The sequence below is a fragment of the Camelus bactrianus genome, chromosome 19 (assembly GCF_048773025.1).
Source record: "Camelus bactrianus isolate YW-2024 breed Bactrian camel chromosome 19, ASM4877302v1, whole genome shotgun sequence".
Taxonomy (NCBI): domain Eukaryota; kingdom Metazoa; phylum Chordata; class Mammalia; order Artiodactyla; family Camelidae; genus Camelus; species Camelus bactrianus.
In genome coordinates, this window is record NC_133557.1 from 37,941,708 (window position 1) to 37,969,501 (window position 27,794).

General features: G+C 51.8%; 2 long non-coding RNA genes across 2 annotated transcripts; both read right to left on the minus strand.

Annotated features, from left to right (window-relative positions):
- Positions 1 to 378: 378 nt before the first annotated feature.
- Positions 379 to 16,019, minus strand: LOC141574098 (uncharacterized). Its single transcript, XR_012500768.1, has 3 exons — positions 15,880 to 16,019; positions 4,202 to 4,314; positions 379 to 3,875 (listed from the first exon to the last, which is right to left on the minus strand). It is a non-coding gene; the product is annotated as an uncharacterized LOC141574098 (long non-coding RNA).
- Positions 16,020 to 19,818: 3,799 nt separating this feature from the next.
- LOC141574099 (uncharacterized) lies at positions 19,819 to 20,996 on the minus strand. Its single transcript, XR_012500769.1, has 2 exons — positions 20,666 to 20,996; positions 19,819 to 20,131 (listed from the first exon to the last, which is right to left on the minus strand). It is a non-coding gene; the product is annotated as an uncharacterized LOC141574099 (long non-coding RNA).
- Positions 20,997 to 27,794: the final 6,798 nt, after the last annotated feature.

A 27,794-nucleotide genomic window follows, 5' to 3' on the forward strand; every position in this document is an offset into this window, starting at 1 on the left:
TTCCTTTGTATCAGGCATCATTTTTAGGGCTTTGCCTGTTTTCACCGAATCCCCGCAACAACTTACTGAGGCATGTAAATCATTATCCCCGTTCTGTATGTGAGGAAACTGACCCTCAGAGAGGTTAAGTAAGTTTCCGAAGGTCACACTATTGGACAGGCAGTGTGCTAGGAGGCAGAGCCAGGTATCAGACTCAGGCAGTTGGCTAAAGCTGCTTCTAAAGTGTGTGGGTCTTAGCATAGTGCCGGGCACTGGTGAGTGCCCAGCGAAAGGGAGCCATTGGTGTTTATTAACAAACAGGTGGGGGATGGAGTGGAAGGTTCCTGGTTCTTTTTGAAAGAAGTGAAACGACGGAATTTTGTACTGTTCACTGTTCATTCATTCGTTCAATCTTTATTCAACAGTTCTGCAAACATTGCCCAGATGCAGGGAGGGTGGGTGTTGGGGACCAAATGACTCAGGGTTCTTCATGCTCCTTGGATCCTGTTTGGGGGCAAGGAGCAGAGAGCCATTCAAGTGAATTTAAGGGAGAAAGTTTCCCTGTAGAGACCTGGGCAGTGGGAGGAGCTGTGCAGCCTCGGGGACCAGAGGTTGCCAGGCACCTGGGCCTGTGGTCACTCCTCTGCCAGCCTGTTCCCCACTTCCCCGCAGACTGACTGTGTCTTAGAGGCTCTGCCCCTCGGGTCCCCCAAAAGTAGTGTGCAGCGGATTCTGGGTTGCCATGGTAACAACCCAGACACTAATTCTACATGTTTATCGGTTCTTACCACTCCGGAGTCTGCATCCCCTGATTGTAGTTGGGTCTTTCTGAGTTTAAATCCTATCCCTTCCTCCTCCCACCAAGGGGTGGGCTCATCTGTGTGAGAGCTGACTGCCTGCTGCTCCATCCTCAGCAAGGAGGGGGACACTGCTGAAAAAGAGTAGGAAAGTGTCCTCATAGTGTCTACTATGAGCAGACTAAGGGACGGGGCACTGCCAAGCGTCCCTTTCAGATGACTATTCTACACTATTTTTATTTTGTCAATTTATATCCCTTTCCCCAAGACTGTTAATAATAAGCCACGAGGATGTCCCAAAGTATATTTCCAACCTTGTTATTGCCGGTTTCCTTCACAAGCCAGCTTTTCTGGGCAGACCGGTCTAATCTGCCAATGGGTCATGCCAGCTTCCTTACTGCCCCCAAACTTCTGCTCACACTTTCCAGAAAACCCTCCTTTCCAACTCTTAGCCCTTAAAACCCAGCTCAAGTTCCTCTAAGAACTTCCCACACGATTCCAGCCTGCAGTGGTTAGGATCTTCTGAGTGTGTCTCCCACTCATTTGGTCATCTCCTGTATTGTTGTAAGGACAAGTTAGTGAAAGACTCTCAAATGGATGAGAGAAATAAAAAGATTACTGGTGTCCTGTCTGGGCCCCCTTCCAGGCTCTCTCTGCCTGTCACTGCCTTTGAGCTATTTTACAACTTTGTAAGTCGCTGAAAACCAGCAATAATGCCCATGACCGGTGTTTAGAGAAATGTACATTAATCTGGTCCTGTGGAATCCAACTGATTATTGCCCTGTGGATAGACTTCTTCTGCACCTATATGTAAGGTGATTCCAACATTCTGATTACCTCTACCTGTGTGATTCTTGGAATTCCCCTTTGAACCACTTGGAACAGCTCAGTTGTTTTCCTCATTAATGAATGAGTTAATAGAACCTTTATAATTTGATGAGAGTCATACTTTTACCTCCATCCCCCAAATTATTCTTTGATATTATTTAACTCTTGAATGAAAAAAGAATAGTTTGGCTTACTTTCTGTCAGTGTTTTGGGGGAGCGAGCCACAGAAGTCAACTGTAGCTAGCTTTAAGCAAGAAAAGAATCTATTGAGAGATTATTGGCTGGCTTGAGAATCTACAGAGAACCTGAAGTTGTGGGCTTGGAAAGTGGACTGGGGCCGTGGGTGGCTTGGTGGCAGGACTACGGGCAAAGGCACGGGATGGGCTGGCTTGGAAACCACCATGGACATGGCCACTGCTGGACGTCGCTGCTAATGGCCTTCAGCTTCTGCCTCGACCCCCAGCGGCTGCTGCCACAGTGTGAACACTGACTGGTTCCTGCGTGTTCTCATCTCTTGCTCAGCACTGGGAGTCCTGGGCAGGGTTATCCTGTTGTCTGAGCCAAGGCCCATGCCCTCCCCCCGGCCTCTGGTCTGGGAGGCAGGGACCTACCATCCTCCAAGATTCAAACAGTGGGAGCACCTCCCCCGGTAAGAAAAGGGCTGCCCCCAAATGACAACTGTCTACCAGTCTTTTCTTGAAACTAAATTGTGAGGTCTGGAAGTATCATCACAAAGTCCTCACATTCCTTTTTCAGACGGTGCGGGGACCACTCAGGGGCCAGGTCTCCCAGACCTGGTGGAGACTTTTTGAGGAGGCCAGGAGAATATGGAATTAGAGCATGTCCCAGCTGGGCAGGTCACAGACGTCACCTTGCCCGGTCCTCTCTCAGGGTCACTGAGCTGTCTGAGCTGGAGGCTCTGTGTGGCCGTGGATAGTCCCAGCCTCGCGCTTTGGGGATTGTCCATCAAATGTTCATGAACTGGGGCATGCCCGCTCACCCCCAAATCTGGTTATTGTCACCAGTGGGAGGGAGCAGCGGCCGGCTAATTTAAAACAGAGCACCCCGAGTCGCGTGTGGTTCCTGGGCCGCTTCCCAGCTCTGTTGGCAGCAGACTTCTCTTCCGCAGTGGTTTGCTGACGTGGCTGCTGCGGGCGGACGGGAGGCACAATTTTCTGAAGATCCGTTTGCAAAACTGCAGCCCTGCCCTTGAGAACCCTCTGCATATCGCAGCTGTGAAGAGATGGGAGTGCAGGGCCAAGGGCGGCCTTCTGACGGGCTGGCCAACATCCCCGGGAGGCCCACGGCTTTGTCCACGCACTAAGGAGCCGAGGCTGTGTCATATCCCTTCTTGTCATGGTCCTTTGGGGTAAAACGGGTTCCTGTCTTTGCTGAGCTTCCTTCTCCCTCTCCCATTTCTTCCACATCTCATCCTGATTTCCAGAAGGGAGGAAACAGCCTGGGACTCAGGGATGCACATGCGACCACTGGGCTTCCTTGACCCCCCCCCCCCCCCGACTTGGAGAGATGAGGGTAATCCCCCCACAGCCATCGGCTGTAGCCTTGGACTGGAGTGGTCTCCAGTGGGGTTGGGGGTTCTGGCAGACAGGGAGGCCCTTGGGGTTCAGCAGAGGTGCCCTTGCCGGGAGACGGGAGGTGTCTGGCTCCACCACTGTCCAGACCCCTTCCCCCTCTCCACCCAGGCCCCTTCCCAACTCCAGAGGGACCCAGCCCCCTGGCAGCCCTCACCACCCCTCCCTTCTCTCTGCTGCTATCAGTCAGACCCGGGTTCAAATCGCCCCTCTGCCACTTACTGGGTGACTGTGGGCAAGTTCCTTCCCATCCCCGAGACTCAGTTTCCTCATCTGTAAAATGATGATGACAATAAGACTTGTCTCAAAGACAAGGCAGACATAGAAAGTGCTTGCCGGGCTGCTACTGTGCTGTTTTATGTGCTTTCATCTTTTTTGTTAGTTGGATCAGGTGATGACTCTCTTTCTCTTGCCTTTGGTTTCTCGCAGAGTGTGGTACCTGGTAGGTGTTCGAAGAGTTGTTGGCGGAGGTGGTGGGGAAGGGGATTGACCCTGTTGGGCGCTGCCTGGTGTCTGCCGCATTCTACTTACTCTTCATCATACGCCACTAGGTGGAGATCATACCCAGCTTACAGACGGTGACACTGAGGCTGAGAGTGCTGGGAGGCAGTGTCTTCCTAGAACCCCGGGCTGAATTCTGTTCTCCCTAACTCCTCTCTAGTTCTTCTGCTCCATCAGTCTGCAAACACCCAAGAGTGGTTGATTAGCAGGAGAGAAAATGAAAAGGCAGTCAAGATTTTTCTATTTTATCTTGTTTTTAAAATTCTTGCAGACATTTGCTTGCCTGTCTGAAATGGTCTTGAGCCTGGTTTTGGGAAGGAGCCCCAGATCCCTGCATTTCCTTGTACACGTTTTCAGCTGGAGTGGTAGAGGCTGCCCCTCACTCCCTTAGTTCTCAGGAAAGCAGGGGGAGTAGAGAGAGGACCCTGCTGGGTCAGCTGGGGCTTTTCTCCCTCCAGGGTTTCCAGACTGGTGGGTTCTACCAGCTATGGGCACAGCCCTTACCCGTCAGGGGTGGCTGTGTGCTTGGGGTGCGGGCCGGTGTGCACATCCTGGAGTCACACCCACCACTGTCACTCCATTGCTCTTTGAGTCACTCAAAGCCTCAGTTTCTCCATCTGTAAAACAGGAATGATAACAGAACCCACCTCAGGGATGGTTGTGAAAGGTAGATGTGTTTATGAACAGAACCACCCAAACCACTCTAGATACACTGAATTTCCCCACCCCCCAGGCAATCCCTGGAATCGGGGGCTCCTTATGTTCAAGAAAGATCACACACATTCTTTCATGTAGTGGGGGCACTCTCAATTATTATTATTTTTTTTAACAAACAAGAGCTGTTTGGGTGAGATACGTTACCAGAAACGAACTCCATAGGGTCGTTTTGGCCATTTACTAAGGTCATCTGAGGAACTGCTGAATGAAAAGGAGTCTGGCAAGTTTAACCCACGTGTGGAACCGACTCTATGGCATCATAGGTTGCAATGTGAGCGTGAACAGATCTTTTGAGGACACTTAAGAAAGCTGCAGTCAGTGGCTGCAGGATGGAGAACAGGCACTGACACCTCCGGATGAATGGACCACCAGCTGCCCTAATGTTATGCAAATAGGTGTTCGAGGCTTGGGATAAAAATTCCAGTGAAAGCATCCTACACATTCCAAAAATGCTGTATCCACTGCTGGGAACCAAGACGGGAGGGAAGAAGATGTGCTCAGAAAACTCAGATGACTCAAAGGGTGGCTTTGATGATGGCGGAGACCCTGAGCGCACAGATGAGTTGGAAGGGGTGGCAAGAGATTGAGTCGTGGAATGAGGATGAAGACAGCAACTCTTCTAAATTAACATACAGTTATATGTAACGTGATCGTAGACATGAATGACAAGTCATAAATTAATTGTTTACATAGACATTTAACTATTTCACCTACTTAAAAAAAGATTATCTATTCAATCAGGTCACACATCCTTTGGATCTTTTGAGTGGGGAAATAAGAATCATCATATTTTGGGGTTTGTTATTTGGGTGCTCTCGGTGCCCTTTCTCCCCCAACATCCCCTTTCCAGAAGGCCCCACTCTATCCCTTGTGACCCTCTGCCCCAGGGCCACCTCTGGCTGCCTGCACTGGGGGTGACTACCAGGGCCAAGGAATTGATACCCCAGGAGCAGCCCTCACTCTGTGACTGATGGGCTGGGGTATAAATCCCCCAGCTCCCTCGTCCCTTGAACAAGTCGATGCTGGAGTGTGTGCTCTGCACCTGCCCCCACAGTTCCCAGGTGGCGTTACGGTCCTGGTGCCCCAGTGGTAACCTGCTTGACAGCCCAAACTTTATAGGCTGTTACTTTCCTTCTCCCTTCCTGGTGCCTCCAGGATTCCCTCCAAACGAAGTAAGTTGACGAGGATGCTTGTCTCAGGTCTGCCTCTGGGGAAATCGCACCTACAGCAAGCGCATAGGACCAGGAGAGCGCCGTTATTATCACCCACAATTACTCTGATAAAGATCAGGAAAATACAGTTCTTGCTTTGTGTCCTCTTTCCCCAGAGCTGGGGGAGCCCGGCCAGGGGTCTCTTTTAGGTCTGGTTGGGAAAGGGGAGGTCTGACTATATATTTATCTCAAAGCAATCTCAAAGTGATTTTCTCTCTCTCTCTCTCATTTATATGCCTGAGCAGCTAAGCCAAAAAGCAGTCCATCCAGAGCAATTAAAAGCTTCCTTTGCCAGACCTTGGGGATTTCTCTCTGATCAATGAGAAAAACACCGCAGCTGGAAGACAGCCGAAACCAAGAACAGGGCAATTGTGTGCTGTTCAGATGAGCTAGAACACTATTAAAATTTGTTTTTAAAAAATCTTTTTTATTTTCCAATGTAGGATGGGGGGAGGGATGTCATACAAAGGACCAGAAATTTTTCATTAGTTTTCCAGCCCGTTTTTCCCCAAATTGGAATTTATTTGTGAAAACCTGTATTGGGTTTATGAGCCATGGTACTATTATGTTTATGATAATATGTGATATTTATATTAAATTATTAAACATTGTATTTATAAGTATATTTATAATGAATGATACAGTAATAGCAGGGATCTTGTAACTCTAGTTACAACGTGCTGGTCACGTGCTAAGAACATCAGGTGTATCTCAGCTGACCCTAATGACACTATGAAGAGGTCACTGTTATCATCACTTTTTATCGATCAGCTACTCAGGCTCAGAGAAGTTAAGTAGCTTGCCTGAGACCACACAGCCAGGAAGTAGCAGAGTGGTTACAAACGCAGGCAGTCCGGCTTCAAAGCCTGGGTTCTTCACAGTGGGAAAAGCAACCTGGCTTTCACACCAGAATAGAAGGGACCGACTTGCTTGGCCGACGTCATTGCCAAGGGCGGGCTCATCCGGACTTGCCTTCCCCAAACAAGCTGAAACAAGGTGGATGTTGAGTCTCATGCCATTCCTCCCTGCCGCTCTCTGCTGCAGAGAAGTCGGAGAGTTTTACAAATTGGGTTTCCCCAGGTCCCAGCTGCCTGTGGCTGCAGAAGGAGCCCCGAGGAGACAGCTCTGTGTCTACAAATAAGCCGGTTCCCACTGGAGCCCATGCTGTGCTGGGAGCAGTTGAGCGATTGCTTCTTGAAAAACAGGGTGAATGCAGAAAACACCCAATGCTGGCTCCTGGAAGAGTCTGGGGTGCCCACGGAACAGGGAGTGGATGAACAAGGAAAGTCTCCAAGGGATATCTTGGGATGCCACAGGGAATAGAGTCCTGCCAGCATCACCTGGTCGTCATTCACTGTGTGACTTTGGCCGCATCACTCCTCTGCTCTATTTCCTCCTGGGTGAGGTGGGTGGATGGTTCAGAGAAGCCCTGAAGTCCCTCTTACTCTCAGGGATCTGTGAGCAACACTTCCCGCAGGCGGCTGGGACCCCACCCTTTGCTCCACGCACTTCTGCTCTCTCCACATCCTCGTGCTGGCTCGTGTCAAGCTGAGGGTCCGGCTGGACCACTGTAAATTCATGAGGTCAGTGAATGGGAGCTTCTTTGTGCTTGGATTTGCAGTGTAGGTTTGGCACAGTGGATCCCAACCAGGGGCAATTTTATCTCCCTTGCCCCCGGACATTTGGAAGTATCTGGGAATATTTTGGGTTGTCACGAGGGGGAGGGTGCTGCTGGCATCTACTGGGCAGAAGCCAGGGATGCTGCTAAGCCTCCTACAATGCACAGGACAGGAAGCGTGACACGGGCCGTCGTGCCAGTGGGTGAGGTTGAGAAGCCCTGGACCAGAGGAGGCTGGACGGACCATGGGCTGCAGGTGGCAGGGACTGTGCATGCCCTGGCCTTCCCTCCTCTTCAAACTCCTTTCCCCCAACAACCGGGAGCAGGTCACCAGATAAGTATGGCTGCAACAAGTCAGAGTTATTCATTTGAGAAAATAAGCCATACATGCATTCGGTAAGAAATCCTACAAAAATGGCTCAAAGAGGCACACAGTGAAGAACTACCATCCTGCACATCCGTGTATCCTGGTCTCCCAGGACCCCTGGCCCACCGGTAGCCACCCCTCACCTGTTTCTTGTGTTATGTTAATCTTGTCAGGCCAGGGTTTCTCAGTCATAGCACTAATAACATTTCAGACCAAATAATTCTGTGTTGTGGGGACTGTCCTGGGCATTGCAAGATTTTTAGCATCATCCCTGGCCTCTGTCCTCCAGATGCCAAAAATGTCCCCAGACATTGGCAGATGTCCCCAGGGGCCCTGGTTAGAACCACTGTTCTGGAGATAGCCGTTGCATATTCTCACATATATGTATTCATGAAAACATGTATTTTTCTTTTGGTGCTTGGCGATATTAGATACTCATTGAGTATTTATTAAAAGAATGGGTACCTGAGAATAAAGCAGTTTAAATAATCAGTCAAATCCTGTCTTAAATGGCAGGTGACATGTACCCTAGCACAAGTACAGAATATTTTTTTCTGATTTTCATTTACCGGTTTTGCTCGAAGGAGGACCATCTTGTGATGCTCCCTAAACTCTATTTCTCTCATGGCTAAAGGCTGGGGTTTGGGGGCTGAGTCCCACACGCCTCAGCTGTCCTTTCTTGGAAGCAGCCGGGCTGCTGCAGTGATGGGGATGACCTACGCCCAGCACGTGAGGGCCTCCTTCCCCTCCCCCGACCGACAGGCTGGGAGAGGCGCCGGGGACATGCCTGGTCCTACCCCCAGGGGCCCCTCCCACTCGTCTGTCCTGCTCTGCCAACATCTGGCTTTCGTGACAAACTGTGGCCTCAGTTCCGGAGAGTGCCCTTTCTAAGAAGGTGGGGGCATCAGTCCAGCTTGGGCAATCAGCCCAAAGTCCATTTTGTGTAATTCTGGGCGGCCTGCCCAGTTTCTTCCTGGAGTGCAGCTGGGCCTGGGATGGTCTCTGGATTTTCTGTTTCCTGGGGTGGAGTGGGTGGGGAGCTGGGAGCTGGGCAGGTGACCTGTGCCCATCACCTTTGGGACCTGCTCAGGCTGGACACCCCACCCAGGGCCTGCTTGCTTATCAGTGGGCCCTGGACGGGGTGTGGATGGGGGAATGCACGGTGGTGGGTGGGGGAGGGGCAGGGCCCTGGGAAACTCCCCAGGGAACAAGGCAGATTACGGTCAAGAGTCATGGTGACAGGTGCCGCCTGGATGTACTGGCTGGGAGTTCAGCTGAGGCCAGGCTGAGGGTCCCTCTTTGTGGTGGTTTTAGGATAATCAGACTTATTCCCCGGTGGCTCGTTGAGGACAAAGAGAGGTACCTTCAGAAGCTGCATGACCCTGTCCAGCCGTGAGGTCCAACCACGAGGATGAAGTCACCCACCATGGTTCATGCCAGAGTCTCCTAGCTGAGTCACAGAGGCCCACCAGGTTCAAGGTGGAGGACACAGGAGGGCTGTGTCAAGGTCCCACTGGAGGGAAGCACATGGGATGGGAGACACTGTTGCGGCCGGTTTTAGAAAATGCCACCTGCTTTTAGAAGATGCTGTCATGGGCTCCAGCCCTGGAGGAACAGGGGAGAGCAGAGTGATCCCTGGGTCACCGCAGCCCTCAGACCCCTCAGCTCCCCTGACGATTCTCTTTTAAGCTTCTCTCCAACAGCTAGTTCAAGCGGGGCGGGCGGGGCCGGCGGGGGGAATATTCAGGCGCACTTGCCAGGTCTGCACCTTCAGGCCAGCAACTCTTATCCATCCCGGAATCTCCTTCCTCTCCTTGGATCCATCCTCTTCTCCCCTCCTCCCTCCCTCGCCATCAGGTCTGTTCCCAGCATTGCCCCATGTTCCTCCTTGAAGGAGGAACTGATACCCATTTTCAGCCTCTCCTCGACTTGGAATCCTCCACTCCTCTGAGATTGCCCTCATATGGTCACCAGCGACCCTCAGTCACCGAATCCTCTTGGTTCTTGTCTTGTTTGCTTTGCTTCTCTGTAGCACTGACCATGACCTGCCTTCCTTCCAGGAACTCTTTCTGTGGTGTCCCTGCATCTTCTCCTGCCTCGCAGACTGGCTCCTTCCTTCCACGCGCATCCTTGGTTCTCACCTGTCATTTAACCTCATGACTTCATCTACTCTGTATTAGTGCTGACCGCAGAATCTGTTCCCTTGTTTCCTACTTATCTCATGAGCTCTGAATCTCACAACTCCGACTTCTCCCTAAATATCCCGACCTGGCAGATCTCAACCATCTCGATCAAAGTTAAACTCAGTGCCCACATCCCACTTTGATCCACCCCTTCCAGAGGTGCTGGGCGCCGCCATGTAATCCATCAAGACAGAAACCGCAGTGCGTCACCAGTGCTTCCTTCTTCTGCTGCCAGGGAATTAACTGCATGGAGTTCTAGCAAGTCTATTGCCAGAATTTCTCTTGAACTGATTCATCCATTCATTCACTTATTCTTTTACTTAGCAAATAAATGCAGAACGTGTACTCTACCCCAGGCACTGTTCTGGTGGCTGGAAATACAGCAGTAAACCAAGCGAAATTTTTACACTCTATGAGGGAGAGAAGGACAATGAGCAGGTAAACAGGCAAACACAGAGCATGAGAAATGGTGGTAAGGGCTGTGAGACAACACGGCTGGGGCAGGGGCTGGGAGAAGAAGCAGGCAGACAGGGAAAGCCTTATTGACCAGCTGACATTTGAGTAGAAGCCAAAAGGAAACGAGGGTCAGCCAGGTGGATACTGGGTCTTTCTTCTCCATCCCCATGGCTACAGCCCTGCTTCCCTGTAACCATGGCAACCACCTTCCCAAAGGGAAGGTGAAATAATGAGTGTGTTGCTTGTTACACAGCAATGGAAAACCAATACACTGGCCCTTACACCATGTAGCAGTCCTTCATCCGTCCCTGCTTCCAAACAAGTTTGCTTTTTCATGTCCTGTGACCACAAGTTTGGTAACTGTACATTTTCTCTCTGGTTAAATCTTATCTGGCCTTCAAAACCCCATTCTAATACACCCTCTTCCCTCCACACCTAGTTTGTCCTGGCCCTCCTCCCACAGCCCCTGGCCCTCAGCCCTCCATGCGCGCAGCATCGGCTGGTGTGTGCGTGCCTTTTCTCCCTCCGCTCCAGCTTCCAGCACATCGAGGCTTCCTCACTTGGGGATGGGGGGGGGGGTCCTGGATGGGATTCACACTATCCACACATTCTCTCAAACTGCTTGGAGGAGGCTGCTCTGGGCCCACAGCTTTCATCGGATTTTCAAAGAGGCCTGAGGTCCGGAGAAGATTAAGACTGACCGAGGCAGGATGTCAAGACATGTCTCTTGAATTTAAGCCGCTGGGTTAGTACCCACTAAGGGAATTTTCAGTTTAAGCCTGGTTGCTAATTGTGGCTTTGCCAGAAGAATTTGAAGTTTCCTGGGCATTCCGCAGGAGAGCCTCTGCTCTGACACGTGTCAAACGGCAGTCATCAGGCAGGCAGCCCCAGGCTCCAGCCAGGGATGAAGGTGGTCCAGGCTGTGGAAGGAGAAAGGGTCGGGCACGGGGGGGAGGCGGGGAGCAGGGGTGCAGGGAAGCTCCTTCACTTGCAGGAGGAAGAAACCGAAGGGAAAGTCTCGGAGACAAAGTGGTGGGGGCGGGGCGGGTGCTGCGCCCAGGAGGCTGGCTCGCTCTGCGCTGACGGGGGGACGGTGTTTCTCCTTTTAACTGTGCCAGGTGCTGGATCGCCGCTCTCCGCGCCGGCTCCCCTGGGCTCTCAAGGCCTGCCTTGGCAGTGGCAGGTTATTTTCAGCCCTCCAGTAAGTGCAACAAAGCAGGGCCGAGCTCTTGGCTCTCGGCTGGCAGGGCGCAGAAGCTTTCTGAGGAAGCGCAGGACTCCCTCTCCAGCCACAGGGGATGTGGGTCCGGCTCCCTCCGAGGTTGTCTCCCACAGGGGCTTGGAAGGGACGCCCTCACCAGCTGGAGGGGCCGGGGAGGTGCGCTGGGGCGGCTGGGGCAGCACAGGCCAGCTGCGCTTTCTCCAGGGGGACGCGCTTGGTGCCTGATGCTGGCCTCTCCCGGAGGCTCACTCTGCGGGAGAAAATGATTTGTCCTGGGACCGCCTGGGCTTGGATGGGCAAGGCAGGGCGCTCTAGGCCAGGGGTTGGGAAAATGGGTGGGCCCCTGACCTCAGCTAGAAACACTTGTCCCTGCAGTGAGGGGAGGTGTGGGGGAGAGCAGCTGGACCCCGTGGTGAACCATCAGGGTCAGCCTTGAGCATTGATCTGCCAAATATTTGCCTGGATCCCTGCCCCTGCCGGTTTCCTGCCCTCACGCCCTCCTCGCTTGTACCCGGGCCCTGCCTCAGGGGCACAGCCCTCCCCCTTGTACCTGGAGGGGTCGGCACTGTTTCCCAAAGAGGCCTTTTCAGGCAGGCCTGGCTGGTACAGCCCCTTCCTGGAGGGCATGGGCTGCGGGTGAAGGTGACAGGCCGGGGGCTGGGTGCTGGGGCCAGGTTTCCCCAGGGACCCTTTGTTTGAAGTGGCTCCCTCAGCGAAGCTGGACTGGAGTGGTCAAGGTTCAGCGCAGCTGCCCACGGAGAACCAGCCTCCACGAGGCCAGGCCATCTGGGCCTCCTCCCCACAGCCGCCCCGCCCCACCAGGAGCAGATGGAGGGAGGCGGGAAGGACTTGGCCAGGGCCTGGGAAGAAGGAAAGAACCCATCTGCCTGCCTGTCTGTCTGTCTCTCTCTCTCACACACACTCCCCAAGAGTGTCTACCCTGGGGTCAGCCACCATGCCGTTATTCCAACGTGCTCAGCCATATTCCAATGGCTAAGTCACAAGGCCAGGCCTGATTCAAGGATTGGGAAACTGGCCCCAGCTCTTCGTGGGAGAAGCGGCAAAGTCCCCTCACACAGGGGCACGGATGCAGGCAGGAGAGGAGGACTGTCACCATGTTTGCAGATGTTCCTCCCCGGATGCACCCTCTGGATCCTGGTAACCCTGGAGTTACTTTCGATCCATTTCACAGAGGAGGAAACTAGGATTCAGAAAGACAGAGCAGCTTGTCCAAGCGCACACAGCCGGGTGTCAAACCCAGGGCGGGTGGACCACTGATGCTGCCGAGACGGGGAGGGAGAGAGAGAAGGTCCTGCACCTGTTCTTTGAGATTCCAGAACCCGGGGCAGGGGGCAGGGCCATGTGCCTGCCTGGACCACTTCCTTCTCAAGTCACGATGAGGAGAATTAAACTCCTGTCACTGGAAGCCGAAGTCATAGTCCTCAACACGCTGTGATCTCAGCCCCATTCTCTGCCTTTGCCTTACCTCTGGTTGAGGCAGTCTTTACTTATCCCTCGAGGCCCAGCTAAAAGGCCACCTCCTCCATGATGCCCTTCCTAATCCCGCCCCGCCCCACCCCCTGGAAGTATGAGTTCTTCTCCCTCGAAGTCTGCCGTCTCTTCATGGGCTTCTTGCACTGCTCTCACCATCTTCTGATGACTGTGTTATAGGCTTTCGCTACGTACCTGTCCATCTTACTTATTAGACTAGAAGAGAAAGTGTTTGTTTTGGCCTCAAGGCCGTGGTGCACTGGTAAACCAGCTCTCTGATTTGTGGTGCTTGCCAATTCTCAGGGTGTAAATACTCCCACCGTGGCCAATTTCAAGCTCTGACAGTTTAACAACAGGCTCACAAAATTCCTGAGTACTTACCAGCTGGCTCTGGTGAACCAGTGCTCATGGGCTCCAGCTCACCACTGCTAAGGCTTAAGGTGTGTGCCTTTAGCAGGTGCACATCAGGCTGGTGCCACAGAATCCTTGCTTAGATGGACTACTCTATTCAACTTATTTTTTTCCAGTCTGGAGCCCCTGCTTTGTTCCTAGAAGAATTTAGAAAGGACATCTTGGGGGGGATCATCTATGTACATGGTGACAGTCCTCCCTTGTACCATGCCCCATTGTGAGGGGACTTTGCAGCTTCTCCCATGAAAAACCGGGGCCAGTTTCCCATTCTTTGAATCAGGCCTGCCCTTGTGACTTAACTTAGTCATTGGAATATAGTCAAAGTGACTCTGTGACCTTGGGTTCGTCTGCTCTTGTCTTGGGATCCTGCCAGCTCCCGTGTATGGAGCCCAGGCCCCCCTGCTGAGAATGAGGCTGAGGCACCCCACCTCAGCTAAGCCATCCTAGATCAGCCAGGCCTGGCAAACCCTGACGCTGGCCAAAGATGTAGGAGTGAGCCCGCCCAGCCGGGGCCAAAAGAACCAGCTAGCTGAGCCCAGCCCAAATTGCTAACCTGCAGAACCATAAACTAAATAAATGGTTATTGTTTTAAACTCCTGAGTTTTGGGGTGGTTTGTTACGCAGCAAAAGCTCACTGATATAAGACCATCCTTGTGTACAGAGGTAGCTCAGCTTCCAACTGGACTGTCCATCTCCGAGTGAGGAAGGAGGAGCCTCCTGCTCCCTGTAGCTCATTAGCCATGAACTCTGCTGTCAGCACTGCTGACCCCACAGCACGTGAATTCTGGGAGAATCTTAATCCTCCCCTCCACGCAGCCTAGAGGAACCCGGAAGATGTGGATTCACTGGCTCCCTGATAGAAGGCTTGGACGAGAGGCCTGAGTCTGTGGCCTTGGACCTGAGCTGAGCTGAGCTGAGCTCTCCTCTCACTTGCCTTTGTCTGTCACACGCAGCTGCGGGGCTGGGTTCTGCCCTCTTCCTATTGAGCAGTGAAGACTTAATTGCCTTTTGGGGGAAATGTCCCACCAGGAATGGGAAAACTCACAAATTTCTCTTTTCTGCCCTGTAGAATAATTTTTTCTTTTTGGGTGGGGAGAAAAGATCCTAATGTGTTTGGGGTGGGGAGGGGGGAGAGAGCTATGCCTTAAACCATTCTTAATAAATTCCTACTTTCAGTTCAAGAGTAAAATCTTGCCTGTGACCTGTGAAGGGTGTGTGAAAAATACAACCCAGCTCATTCTGCCCTCTAGGTTTGAACCACCGAAACTCTCGCGGCAAAGGGGCATTCTAGAGTGCGAGAGAGGAAGCAGGCCAGGAAACGGGTTTGCAACTGCAGGCCATGGCGTGTGGTTCTCCTCCACCCAGTGACCTTGGGCAAGCCACTCAACCCCTCTGGGCCTGCACAGGGCAAGGGAGACTGGAGAGCTCCGCAGCCCCTTCGATATGTGGTCTTCTTATTGGCTTAAAGGGAAAAGCCAGGGAGAACCAGAGAGGAGGCTTCTGGGAGTTGACTCTACCAATGGGAGTGAGTCCTGACCCCGTTCCATTCGCATGCAGTGTGCTCACTATGGTGACACGGACTCAGTGGTGGCACCTCACTCCGGTGCCTCCCCCAGATTGTATTTGACCTTGGGATGCTGTCAGAACATACACACCCAACATCTCCCCTTTCCCTGCCCACCTCAGCCCAGGGGCCAGGAGCCTTGAACTTGATTGGGTAAGCGAGGAAATGTCAGTAGTGGGCAGAAGGTTAATTAGTGTCACTCCATCATTGAATGACACGCTGTCTCTCATGGATAAGCTGTGTGACCCTGGGCAGGTTGCTTCACCTCTCTGATCCTCCATTTCTTCCTCTAACTTATGATGTCTCGTGAAAAATTTATGATGTTGAATCACAATAAATGCTGAAAACAGCAGTGGTGCTGATGCACGCTTGTTACGTAGAACACATGCAGAACTGAATTTTTTTCCTGTCTACTTAATAGACAATCACGTTGACCCCCGAAGGTCTAGTTTGGCCTCAAGCAGTCACATTACATGTGCACAGACCTGGGAGGTTCGCATTTTTCAGTTTCAGGATTTTGAATTTTCTCAGTTATTTGTGGACACCTGGGACTCACTTTTTAATTCTGGGGGGCTCTAAGAATTTTTTTCCTGGGTTTTATGGGGACACACTTGGTGTGTATCTTAGAGGTTTAAGATTGTTAAAAGAATGAAACAGTCCACCTAAAGCATGAAGCTTAGTGCCTAGACTCCTAAACGCTTCGCCAACAGCAACTGCCTCCCACTCCCATGCTGACCCTCGCTCTGCTAACCAGGAGTTAGATGTCCAGCTCTGGCTGCCAGGGCCACTCAGGAGCCACTGTGCAAGGAGGGTCAAGGGCTGGAATCCAGCTGTGCTAGCTCCCCAGACCCTAGGTCAAGTGACCTGAAGTGCCCACAAGGTCATTCCCCCACTCTCTCCTGATGGGGAGAGGGTGACAGCGTCTACTCTCTCAAGACTCACCCCTCCACTGCTGTATGGATCAGAGGAGACGCCAAAGTGTCAGCAGAGGCAGTCTCCTGCCGTCAGGCAGGCGTAGCCGACGGTCTCCTCTCCACGGTGCAGATGAGCCATTAGCTACAGTCCTCCTATTCGCCATCATATTCCCCCTCCCCCTCCCCCTCCCTCGCTCCGCCGGGTTGCGGAGCCCGACCCTGTGGACTACATTTCCCAGGCTCCGTTGCACGCGGGCTTCCTGTGGCTTCAGCCAATGGGAAGCGCTGGAGGGAGAGTGGCGCCTGGGAGGAAGGGAGAATCCCGGGTAAGGTTCCCCGCAGACCTCCCTGCTCAGAGTGGTGTCTGCAGCTGTGGCTGTGTCCCGTCCACGGTTCCAGCTCCTGCTGGGCATGGGTCCAGCTCCTGATATACCCTCTCTTACTTTGTCCCCTCCAGCCCTAGGGAAGCAGCAGTTTCTTACTGCTTCTAAGATCTAGGCTGCTTTGCTGACCCCTGTTAGTTTTTCAGCTACTGCTACCTTGTGTTAATTTACTATTGAACCACTTGGCCTGGGCTCTGGTTTCCCACTGGGACCCTGGCTGCTGCAGCTACCGCGGTAGGCATCTTGCAGCCAGCGGCCCCTGGACCACTCCTTGGACCTAGGGATGTGCCCTAGAAGAAGGGGCACATAGGATCATCTAGCTGGGCATCTCCCCGTGGCCTCACCAGCTCCTGACTCTGTAGGGAGAAGCATGGCCCAGAAGAGCCAGAGTTGGGGCTCTATAGGGCCCAATGCTCGGGGCAGGGGCTCTCTCAGCAGGGTCAAAGTGCAGCACTACTCTGGACACCCTGGGATTACCCCTTTCCTGGTGGGCCCACTCCTTACTCCTGGATCACTGGGGGCTCACTTCCCCTCTTCTAAGGGATGTTGAGTTCAGGTCATTTCAAGCTTATTTCCTGTCCTCAACCATCCTGCGATGTAATGAGAAAGATCTTTCTCTAACGAGGCAAAAACTCTTAAATTCAGTCTCTGTGGGGCACTCAGTTTGGAAGGTTATCTCACTCTGTAGCGGAATCTTAGCTTTCTCTGAGCAGGTCCCCTGCCTTGGGGCTTACAAGCCACAGGCTTGCCCATGAGACCCTGTCCCCACACCTGCAGGTACAGTGCGGGCCACCCCCTTCCTGTTCTAGACCTCCTGGAGGCTGTCAGCTCCCCGCTGGCTCCCCCATCCCAGGCCCTTTGCTGCTCAGACTGTCATCTAGGAAACATGCAGGCAGATGTTTCTGGCGAGCTATGGGGCTGCGGTTAACCTGCAGGGAGCCAGAGAGGGTGAATGCACTGCTGGGGGTGTTCTCTCCCCCTGCCCCCCACCCCCGCCTCCCCTTCCCACCCCCCTCCCCCTGTCCCTGCCACCTGGGCTCTCTGATGAGTGACTACGTGTGTATTTATAGCCACAATGACTGTGGTGGGTGCACTTCGGCCTCTGAATTAAATTCCCCTCCAGCTGCCTGCAGGGTCAGGAGGCCCTGAGTCTGCAGCTCGAGCTACAAGGCCCTGATGCGGCACAGGGGGGCCCACTGTGCTGGGTCTCTAAAGCTGGAGGCCCCTTCCACAGATGAGGAAACTGAGGCAAACTGAGGGGCAGGGGCTTGGCCCAAGCATGCTGACTCCAGGGGCCTGTCTGTGGACTCTGCAAACAGCAGCCCCTCCTGAGAGTGGGGGCAGCTACGCAGGGTGACCCCAGCCGAAGTCACAGGGGGAGGTGCTCCCTGGAGCCCACCCCTGAGGGGCGTGCGTCCCCCACCCTGGGCCGTGTCACCCAGAGCCACTCCAGGGAAGCCAGATGATACTTTGGGAGACATGGTGACAGGGGAATTTTGCCAAGTCCCGTTTACAAAGTAAAGCAGAACAAACCTGTGTGTGTCCGTGTGTGCGTGCATGTGTACAAGAGGTTTGTTTGGCATGTGTAACTATACAAGTGTGTGTTAGGGTGTGTGCATGTGTGGATATGTGTATGCGTGGGAATGTGTGTTTATATGTGTGTTTCGTGTGTACATGTAAGCAAATGTGTGTGTATGTGTGTGTGTCTCAGTTTATAAGAGCACACGTGTGTCTTTGTGTGTACATTTGTGTGTCGTGTGTGTGTGTGTATGTGTGGAGGGAAGCCCACACCATGGCATGTCACCTCCTGGTCGTGTCCCCTCCCAGGGGAGGCAGCAGCAGGACAGTGACAAGCTGTCTGTGTTGGCCAGTCTTCCCTCCTGTCATCATCTTTTGCCCCAATTTTTGTCTGCTAAAGGCTTCTCTGGGGCCTGCTACTTTTTCCGTGATGCCTGGAGACTCTCTGTCCTTCTCATTAATGAGGATGTGCATGTTCCTCTGGGAAATTTTGGAAAATACAGAAGAGCACAAGGAAAAAATAAAAATCACCCTTAGTCCCAACACCCAGCGTCCTGGCTGTGGCTTAACTTTCCTCTGTGGGCTACAGCTGGGACTTGGGGGGACAGGAGAGGAGAGAAACCCGAGCACCATTGTCACCCCAGGGCCCTTGGTCCCTGACCCCACACCGATCAAGTCTTTGGGAACTGGCGGCTCCTAAATCATCTTCTTCTGTTGTTGCTGAATTCGCCGTGGTTCACAAAGCCCCTGAGGTGACTGGTTTGGCCTGAGCTGTGAAGACAGACACACTGACCTGGGTTTAAATCAGGGTTTCACTGACCTTCACTTTGGTTGGGTCAGTCACTTAACTCTCCCAGACTCAATTTCCTTATCTCTAAAATGGGATAAAAGTAAGTACCTCAGAGGGTAGTTGTCAGGGTGCCCCTTCCCACCCCACCTCATGCTTCTGGTGGCTTCCCTGGCAGTGGCTACATCTCCGCTGTGGTTTCAGCTCCTTCCAGGTGGCCTGAACCATGGGCTCTGGTAACCTCACCTCTTTGTGTCTTTTTCTGTCTTGGCCCTTGTGTGGCAGTGAGTTCCTGCTGTAGCTAAACTCTCTGGTCACCTTGCCACCTTGTTTGGTTCCTCAGAAAGTCCAAGCTGCAAAACAGATCTCCTTTATTAAATTCCCTCGGTTGAAAGAACTTGTGTGGTATTGGTTTCGCGCTGGGACCTAACTGATAGAGACACGGCATGCAGGGCAGTGTCTGGAGTATAGAGGATACTCAACGTGTGGCACTTGGGTCTGTGGTTGTGTCCCTGCTGGGCTGGTGACCACCTCACCAGTGAACCTGTCCTCCAGGTGAAGAAGTCAGGATCCCTGCCTTCTCCCTACTCTTGATCAAAGCCCTCGCTAGACAAATTTAGTTTCTTGAATAGCATGGCCTAGGGGTAAGGGGATGGATTCGGGGGTAAGGCAGCCTGGGGTTTGAATCTCAGATTCACCATCACTAGCTGGGTGGCCTTGAGCAGATCATTTCAACTCGGCTGCACCATCTAAAACCAGGGGATAAGACCAGTGATTGATAGGGAAGTGTCGGTGACGTGCTCGGTGTAGATGAAGTTACCATGTTTGTTAACTATTATGATTAATATTCTCACCACTGTCCCTTCTTTCAAGAACTTGGGGTCTTTTCACTTGGATTTGAGTCAGTGGACATAAAAGTGGCTCGCCCCTACTCCTTGATGTGAAAAGCTCAAAGTTTGCTGGGAAAGGGTGAGCAGATTTGCATAGGGGTGGAGAATCATTGTGGGAAGAAAAAGATAAAGACCCAGAGCCTTCCCTTTTGATGCTGGCCTCAGAGCATCTTGAGAGGGTTGAGGTGGTCACTGAAAGGTTGTGGACTTTGCCCTGATAGAGGCTGTGCCTGGTGGGGTCTTGAGTGTGCAGAGCCAAGGGCTAAGTGGTCACAGAGGGAGGGCTGGTTTGGCACACATGCAGCTGAGGACAGAGGCACGTAGTGAAGGGCTGTAACTCTGGACACGAATCTGCTTCTCCACAAGACACTTAGAAGTTGTTCTTAGAATTCACCTTGCCCCTTCTCTCCTCCTCTTGGCCCGCATATTTGCTTCTGCCTGAAGTGCCTTTTCATTTCTTATCCATCCAGCAAACTTCTATACACACTTCAAGTCCCAGCTGAGCCATCACCCATGGGGGCCTTTGGTGACATCCCCAGGCAGGATTAAACGCATCATTCTCTGTGCTCAGAGCTTGTTCATTCCTCTCTTGTGGCGCTTAGCAGCCCTCTCCTGGGTACTCCGAGTCGCTTCTGTGCCCTTGCGGTGTGGCACTTTGCCCATCCTCCTCTGTGCCTGCATCCTAGTTTGCACATCACATTCCTATGGTAACAGCAAGAAGGATAGGTGGTAACTGTCGGGAGCTGTACCTACGTGCCGAGTGCCTGATGGGCATCACCTCGCTGAACCCTCACCCCTTCCCCCTGGGGTCCCCTCTCACAGATGAGGAGGCAGACCCGCGGCTACCTGGCTCCGAAGTCTGTGCCCTTAATGGCCATCATTTTGCTTGTGAACCGCCCCCCAGGGGAAAGCACCGGCTTATTCCCGCTTTTGTGTACCTAGTCGCTGGCGGCCTTAAGGAACGCCAGAAGGGAGAAAATAACCCTCCACTGTGCTGAGGTGCCAAGATTTACTGAACCATTTCCCTTAAGCGGCGGTGACTACTTCCGGACCCATCTCCTTCTCCGTCCGGATTATTTTCTTTGGGTCGGCTCCTGGAGCGAAGTCTGGGCCCGAGGATGTGGCGCGTCCTGGCGCTGCCACGTCAGCCGCCACCCCCCCCCCACCCCCCCGCCCCGGGCGCCCGCAGCGCAGGGCTGGCCCCACTGCCCGGCGGCCCCGCAGGCCGCGTCTCACCTCCACGTGGCGCTGGCCGCCGCCCCGGAGCCGGGCCGGCGGGGTGCAGGGGGCGCCCCGGCTCCCTCCCGGCCGCGCGGGCAGCGCTTCGGCCCGGCGGAGGGGAGCAGCCCCAGGCCGTCCTCGCCTGACCGCTGCTCTGCCTCCGGCGTCCTTATTTGGAGGGACGCGAGGTGGGGAGAGAGGAGGGTGGAGGGAGGCAGCCCTGGGAGAAAGATGCGGGGCGCAGGGAGGCGGGGAGACGGGGACGGGGTGGCGCTGAGTGTGAGGGCGGGCGGGGGTGGGGGCGCGGTTAAGCCTTCAGTCCCCCTTCCCATCGCTGCAGGGCTGGGGCGCAGCAGCTCCCCGGTTTCTGCAGACCTTCCCTTCCCATCCTTGGCCTACAGAGGGAAAGGCACATTGTCGCCCTAATCTGGGGCTGGAGGAGCTCTTTTCCAGCCTGAGTAGCACGGAGTGGGGTGAGGGTGGGGCGTGGGGGGGATGCAGGCCCCTCGCCCTCCCAGCTGGATCTCCTCCTTCCTTCTCTCCTCCCCTTTTCATCTGCTTCCACGTCTTCTAGCATTTGCGCTCCGCCTGCAAATAGGAAGCCAGAGACACCTGCATGGGCCAGGTGAGCCCAGAGACACCCAGGCAAGCACAGAGACACTCAGTTTAACTCAGGCACCTAGTTAATGGTACGCTAATCAGTTAAGATCTATTTGTCTGTATGTTTTAGGGTTGCCAGATAAAGTCCAGGAGGCCTAGTTAAATTTGAATTTCCGGTAGGCAATGAATAATATTTTTAATACAAATTTATCCCATGCAATATTTAATATAAATATGCCCCAATATTGTGTGGGACACACTTATACACTAAAAAAAAATTATTTATTGCTCATCTGAAATTCGAAGTGAGCTAGGCATCCAAGGTTTTTATTTGCTGAATCTGGCAACCCTAGTGTATTTTCCTTTTCCAGAATTCTAAACCCTCAGAATTCTTCCCCTCTCCCCCACCCCACCTCCCTTTTTCACCTTCTTGGTGGAGGTTCAGCTTCTCCTAGACCCCAGCTCTTTTTAATTTCCCTCCTCCCCTGGGTTTTATTTACTTTAGCAACGTCACACTGGGTCTCAGTTTCAAAGTCTTTGATGTTACTAGCAGAGTCTCGGGTTGAGGTAGCACAAGCTTTTAGGAAGGTTTCTTCAGGACATTGGGAGGAAATTAAACCTCGGAAAATATGCTTGACATTTTTTTTTCCTTCTAAAAAGAAAGTCTGCGGATCGGGCTCCGTTATGGTCACGGGAGCACGAACAGCGGAGTTAAGGCCAAAAACCTCATTTCTCAAGCCTCCACCAGCTGCAGCCCCAGCCAATGGGTGATTTATCTCCAGCTGCATTGGCAGCTTTCTCAGGGTTTCCATCCTTAGCTGACCTTGTCCAGGGAGGCCCTGAACTTGGAGGCTCAAAGGGATTGGAGAAATCAGTGAGACTGGGGCTTCCCAAACTATACTGTGCACACAGATCCCCTAGGGAGCTTTTACTGGTCTCAGCGCCTGGGCTTATCAACTCAGGATCTCCAGGGGTGGGACCTAGGCATCATGATTTAAAAAATAACTCCTCAGACGATTCTAGTTTGAGAGCCAGTGAACCGGAGCAGTGCTTCTCTGGCTGGCAGGAGCTGATGGGGAAATACCCTAGCTTCTTCTCCGCTGGGATAACTCTGAAGCACGTGGTCCTCATCTGTTGGTCACCTCTATCCTGAGTGGCCCGTTTGCCCACAGCAGTAACTGGCTCTGTAAAATGCTCTTTACTGGCTCCCCTCACCTCCTGGGAAGTGCCAGGTGCTTTTGGTGGCAAGCAACAGAAACCAGATTTGGGCTCTGACATCCTTTCCCTTCAATTTTCTCATCTGCTTGCTTCTGTAGGTCAATTTTATTCTTAGCTGGCTTCCCTCATGTTGCAGGCCTGCACTCTCTAGATTGCATCTGTGTTCCAGAATTTCCCTCTTCAAGATAGCAGGATCACTACCTGCAGCATTCCCTGGGAATTCTTTTGCTAAATGACTTCAGTGTGGGTTATATGTACCAGCCACTATGCAAGGGGGCTAGGACTTCCCGAAATTGGCTTATACCAGTCAAGGCCCACCTGGGTCCAGGGCGGGGTCAGGCACACAATTTGCATGGCTGCCAGGTGGTGGTGGTGGTGGTGGTGGTGATGTTTGGGAGCAACCTCAAGGCCAAAGGAAGGGTGATATGCAAATGAAGGGGGGAGGGATGGGAGAGCAGAGGGGTTGTAGGAGCCCCAAGCATCCTAAGTGGAGTCTGCGACAAGGCAATGTACTTTCACAGCCATGTCCTCTGAGGCTCTCAAACTCTTGTATCAGCTCTTGGCAAAGCTATTCTTTCCACTGCAGAAGTTGTTGTTCATTGGCTTGGCTGTGTCTAAGGAAGGGTCCTCCAGGATGGATCCTGGGACAAGGACTCATGTGCCTGTGATTTATTAAGGGAGTTCTCCCAGGAGAAGCTGAAGAGAGTGAAGGCAGTGGGTCAGGAGTCGGGGCGAGGGGCCAAGCCAGGGACGATCTCAGACAAAGTCCCGCAGAGGGTGGCTTCAGCCCGGTTCTCGGGAGCTCTGGAGTGTGAGGGTACTCAGGGTTATCTTGACTCAAGGCAGGAGGGCTGGACTTCCATATACCGGTTCTCATTAGTCCTTCTCCAAGGATGGCAGGTGTGGGACACGTGGGGAGAAACATGGAAGTTCTAGGTGCCTTGGGCATACTGCCTCCCAGCAAGGAGCTCCAGCAGCTCGAGGCGGCCCTCCCAAAGGAGCCACAGGTGCACTCTTGGGAACGCAGAAGCACTTCAGAGCTGGAAGGAGTCCAGGGCACACGATGGTGGAAGGGGACCTGAGGGATGGGTGGAGCTCTGACGTTGCCCACTGCAGACAGAGGGGGGCCCACGCTCTTACCCTTACACCAGAGGTCTTCAGCTCTGACCTGCAGGCCCAGCCCTCAGATGCGCTGTGTTTAGCCCACCCTGTGCTGACCTGTCAGTGCCTTAAACAGCAAAACTGTGAAGGTCTTTTGGGTAAGAGTAGTGTGTCTTCTTCAGGAGCCCGGACAGTGGACAATCAAGTCCTAAACACTGCATTTTAATATTGGAAATTAACCTATTTAAATATATTGTGATTACTGACAGTTACATTGATTGATTTTATCTCCTCTGCTGTTTTCTATTTACTATGTTTTCTTGTTACTTTGGGATTAGTTGTCAACATTTAAATCTCAGGCGATTTTTACACAAATATCCAGATCAGATTTGTTACGGCCCTATGGCTGTAGTTGGTGGATTCCAGAGTCTGCTCATCCTGAGCAGTTTCACCTGGTGGCCCTGATACCACAGCCACCACCACTCTCTATTGTGCCCCAAACACATGCACTATAATTTTTCTTAATAGGAAAAGTGAAGAGGAAAGATAACTGTACTCGCATCTCTAAAGTAGAGGGAAATGCATGGCCCAAGGATGGTTAATGTGGATACAAGATGTGTCCGTGTCTGAAGAACACAGCTCAAGACGCCATTAAGAAGCCTCCATCATGGTGCCCGTGGGGCATCTGCGTTTGCCCCTCCTGCTATAAGCTCTGTGCCCTCATAAGACTCTACCTTTTCCGCCGCGATCCAGCTGCCCAGCGGCCCCTCTCCCAGTGCCGTTTTGTTACTAGCAGCTGTTTTTCCCCTTCCAGCTCTCCAAGTGCTGATTTCATTTCTTTCCCGACAGAAGTTTGGAGCCAGGAGGGAAATGGTTTGGCAGGAAATCAACAAGCGATGGGAGGAAGAAGACAGCGTGGAGAAAGCAGATGCCGGGTAGAAGTCTGCGATGTGGGGTCTGAGTGAAGACTGGACCAGGCTCTTTTAGACCTCCGGGTGGCAAGAAGCCCTGGGAGTGCTGGGGTGGGGGCAGGGGGGCAGCAGTCTCTGTGGAATTTGCTTGGTCTCTTCCGAGTTGCTCTCAACCCATTTAGCTGGGGTGAATCCCCAAGAGTTCTTTTCCCCAATAATTTTGCTCTCCAGTATAGCCGGAGAGAGGTTAGGACAAGCTGTGGGGAGGAGGAGGGGGACACCAGGGCCCAAGCAGACAGGAGATGTTTTGCACTGACGTTGTAAGTTGACTGTGCCGTGGGGAGCAGTCTTGGGGAGATAATGAGAGATTTAGGATGATCAAAGACTAGAAAGCAGTAGTCTTTTGTAGGCAAACAAGGCTCAGGACCAGAGGCTCTGGGAAGGGTGGCCCAGGTCAGGAGGAGCCTGGTCCTGGGGTCTCACCACGTCCCAGTTCACACCCCAGCCGCAGCAGCCGCCTTGCTTTCCTCCTCCAAATCCCCGACTCCTCTCACCCCAGCCAAGCCAACATCTTTGACTGAGTTCTGGAAAAATTCCTTTCTCCTTAACTATGCCATAAAAGGGCTGAAAATTTCCAAAAGGAACTCTTAGCTGAGACAGAGAGGGGAAAACCCAGCACAGAGAAACGGGTGAGGTTACCAGTGCAGGCTTCTGAGTCCAACTTGACCACACGGCTGGTGGAAAGTCGGCGTGGTGGGCCTTGTGGAGGAGCTGCCTGCTGCTTGGAATTCCCTGACTCAGCCCCGCCTGGCGTGGAGGCCGGCAAACACAGGCCAAGTTCTGGATGGAGATGTGGCCGCTGGGGATGGCAGTGGGGGTGGGGTGCCTTCTTCCAGCCTTGCGGGACCTCAGTGTTTCTCAGAGGCTGCAGGGCTGAGGTCCTAGTCTGGGAGGGGGCTCTCCACACCCTCACCCCACCCTAGTCTGAGCCCTGCTGTGGGTGTTCCCACCCTGCCTCCTCTCATGAGGAAGGCCCCAATCTCCTTCTTCAGTCTTCTCCTGGAAGTTACTGGCTCCTGGCTTGGGATAGCCGAGCACCCCTCTCCCCACACCCCCAAATCTCTGGCTGGTTCCACCCTGGAGCTGCCATGATGCACTGGGCCCCCCAGTGGGTCCTCACACTCCTCGAGGCTCCCTGTCTCTAAGCCTGCATCACCTTGGGGTTCCCTTGGAGTCTGGTTTCTGACTTGAGGGACTGAACTCATCCACAAGGAAGACATGGCTGATCTCGCCAAGTGCCAAGGCTTTAAAAATATCTTATTTTTCAAAATAGGTAATACATCTGCATGTTGATGTAATCACGTGTGAAACCTAAGTGGCTTTCATCTCTCTACCCCTTCCGCTCTCCAGAGGAAAGCACTGCATCTTCCAAAAATATTCTCTGCAGGCTTACATATATCTTTTATGCAAGATATGTATATGTGTGTGTGTGTGTGTATAAATAAATGTATATATTAAGGTAAGGCACGTGCATGTACACACATGCACACACAGAGTTGGCCCTCCATATCCACAGGTTCCATATTTATGGATTCAACCAGTTGCAGATCAAATATATTTCAAAAAAAAATTCCAGAAAGTTCCAAAAAGCAAAACTTGAATTTGCTGTGCAGGCCAACATTGTGTTAAGTATTATCAGCAATCTAGAGATGATTTAATGTATGCGGGAGGACGTGGGTAGTATATATGCAAACACTACACCGTTTTATACGCAGGACTTGAGCATCGCAGAGTTTGGTGTATGCCGGGGGTGGGGTGAGTCCCAGTCCAGCTGTGGACACCGGGAAGGATGACTGTATATAAATTCATTTAATATGTTTTGGAGATAATTTCATATCAGTACAGAAAGCGCTTCTTCACTAAAAAAAAAAATGGCTGCTTCGTATCCCATGTAGGATCGCAGATTTATTTAACCAGTTCTTCATTGCCAGGTGTTTGGGTTGCCCCCAGTCTTGCTGTCTCACTAAGCCGCACTGAGCATCTTTATCTCCGTAACTAGGCTGCCTGCCATGAGTGCCTGTGTGTCTGTAGGATGAATCTTGGCAGTGGTATTGCTTGGCCAAAAGAGATGAGCGTTTTTAATTTTTATAAATATTGTCAAAATGCCCTCTAGAGCAACTGTACTGATTTTTTACCTCCCTTCAACAGTGTTTGAGAGCGTCTATTCTCCATGCCCTCAGCCACACACAGGGCTATCCAACTTTGTGATATTTGCCAGTCCAGGAGCTAAATGTAATTGCTATGCAATAGTCACTATAATTCTTGCTCCTTTTATTACAAGTGTGGTTAAGCATCTTTCATGTGTTTCAAAGCCATTTATATCCATATCTATGAGCTCAGCTCCATCCTTTTCCATCTTTTTAAAACTGGGTTGTTGGTCTTTTTCTTATTGATATCTACACGTGCTTTATATATTAAGGAAACTGACCTTTGCAAAACACACATGTTGTAAATACTTTTTGTACTTTGTTGTTTGTCTTTTGACTTATTTGACATTTGACATTTTTTATGTAATTAAATTTTTTACTTAAAAAAATGCCTTCCGGGTTTTGTGTTATGCTAAGGAAAGTCTTTCCCACTCTGAGATTTTTAAAAAAAATTATTCCATTTTTTCTCATGCTTATAAAATATTCCATTTTAATGTTTAAATTTCTGATCCATCTGGAATTTGTTTATTGAAGTGTATTTGATGTACAATATTATGTTAGTGTTGGGTGTACAACATAGCAATTTGACAATGAAATATATTATGAAATGATCACAGTAATAATTCTAGTAACCACCTGTCACCATACAGAATTAGTATTATTTACTATATTCTCTAAGCTGTATATTATATCCCTGTGAATTATTTATTTATAACTGGAAGTTTGTATCTCTTAATCCCCTTTACCTACTTCACCCCCGCCCCATGAACACCAGTTTGTTCTCCATGTTTATGAGTCTGTTTCTGTTTTATTTTGTTTGTTTGCTTTTCAGATTCCACATATAAGTAAAATCACACAGTATCTGTCTTTCTCTGTCTGACTTATTTCACTTAGCATACTACCCACTAGGTCCATCCATGGTGTCACAAATGGCAGGATTTCATTCCTTTTTATGGCTGAATAATGTTCCATTATATATATGTGTTACACACACATATATGCCACATCTTCTTTATCCAGTCATTTGTTGCTGGACAGTTAGGTTGCTTCCACTTTTTTGCTATTGTAAATAATGCTGCAATGAACATAGGGTACATATATCAAGTA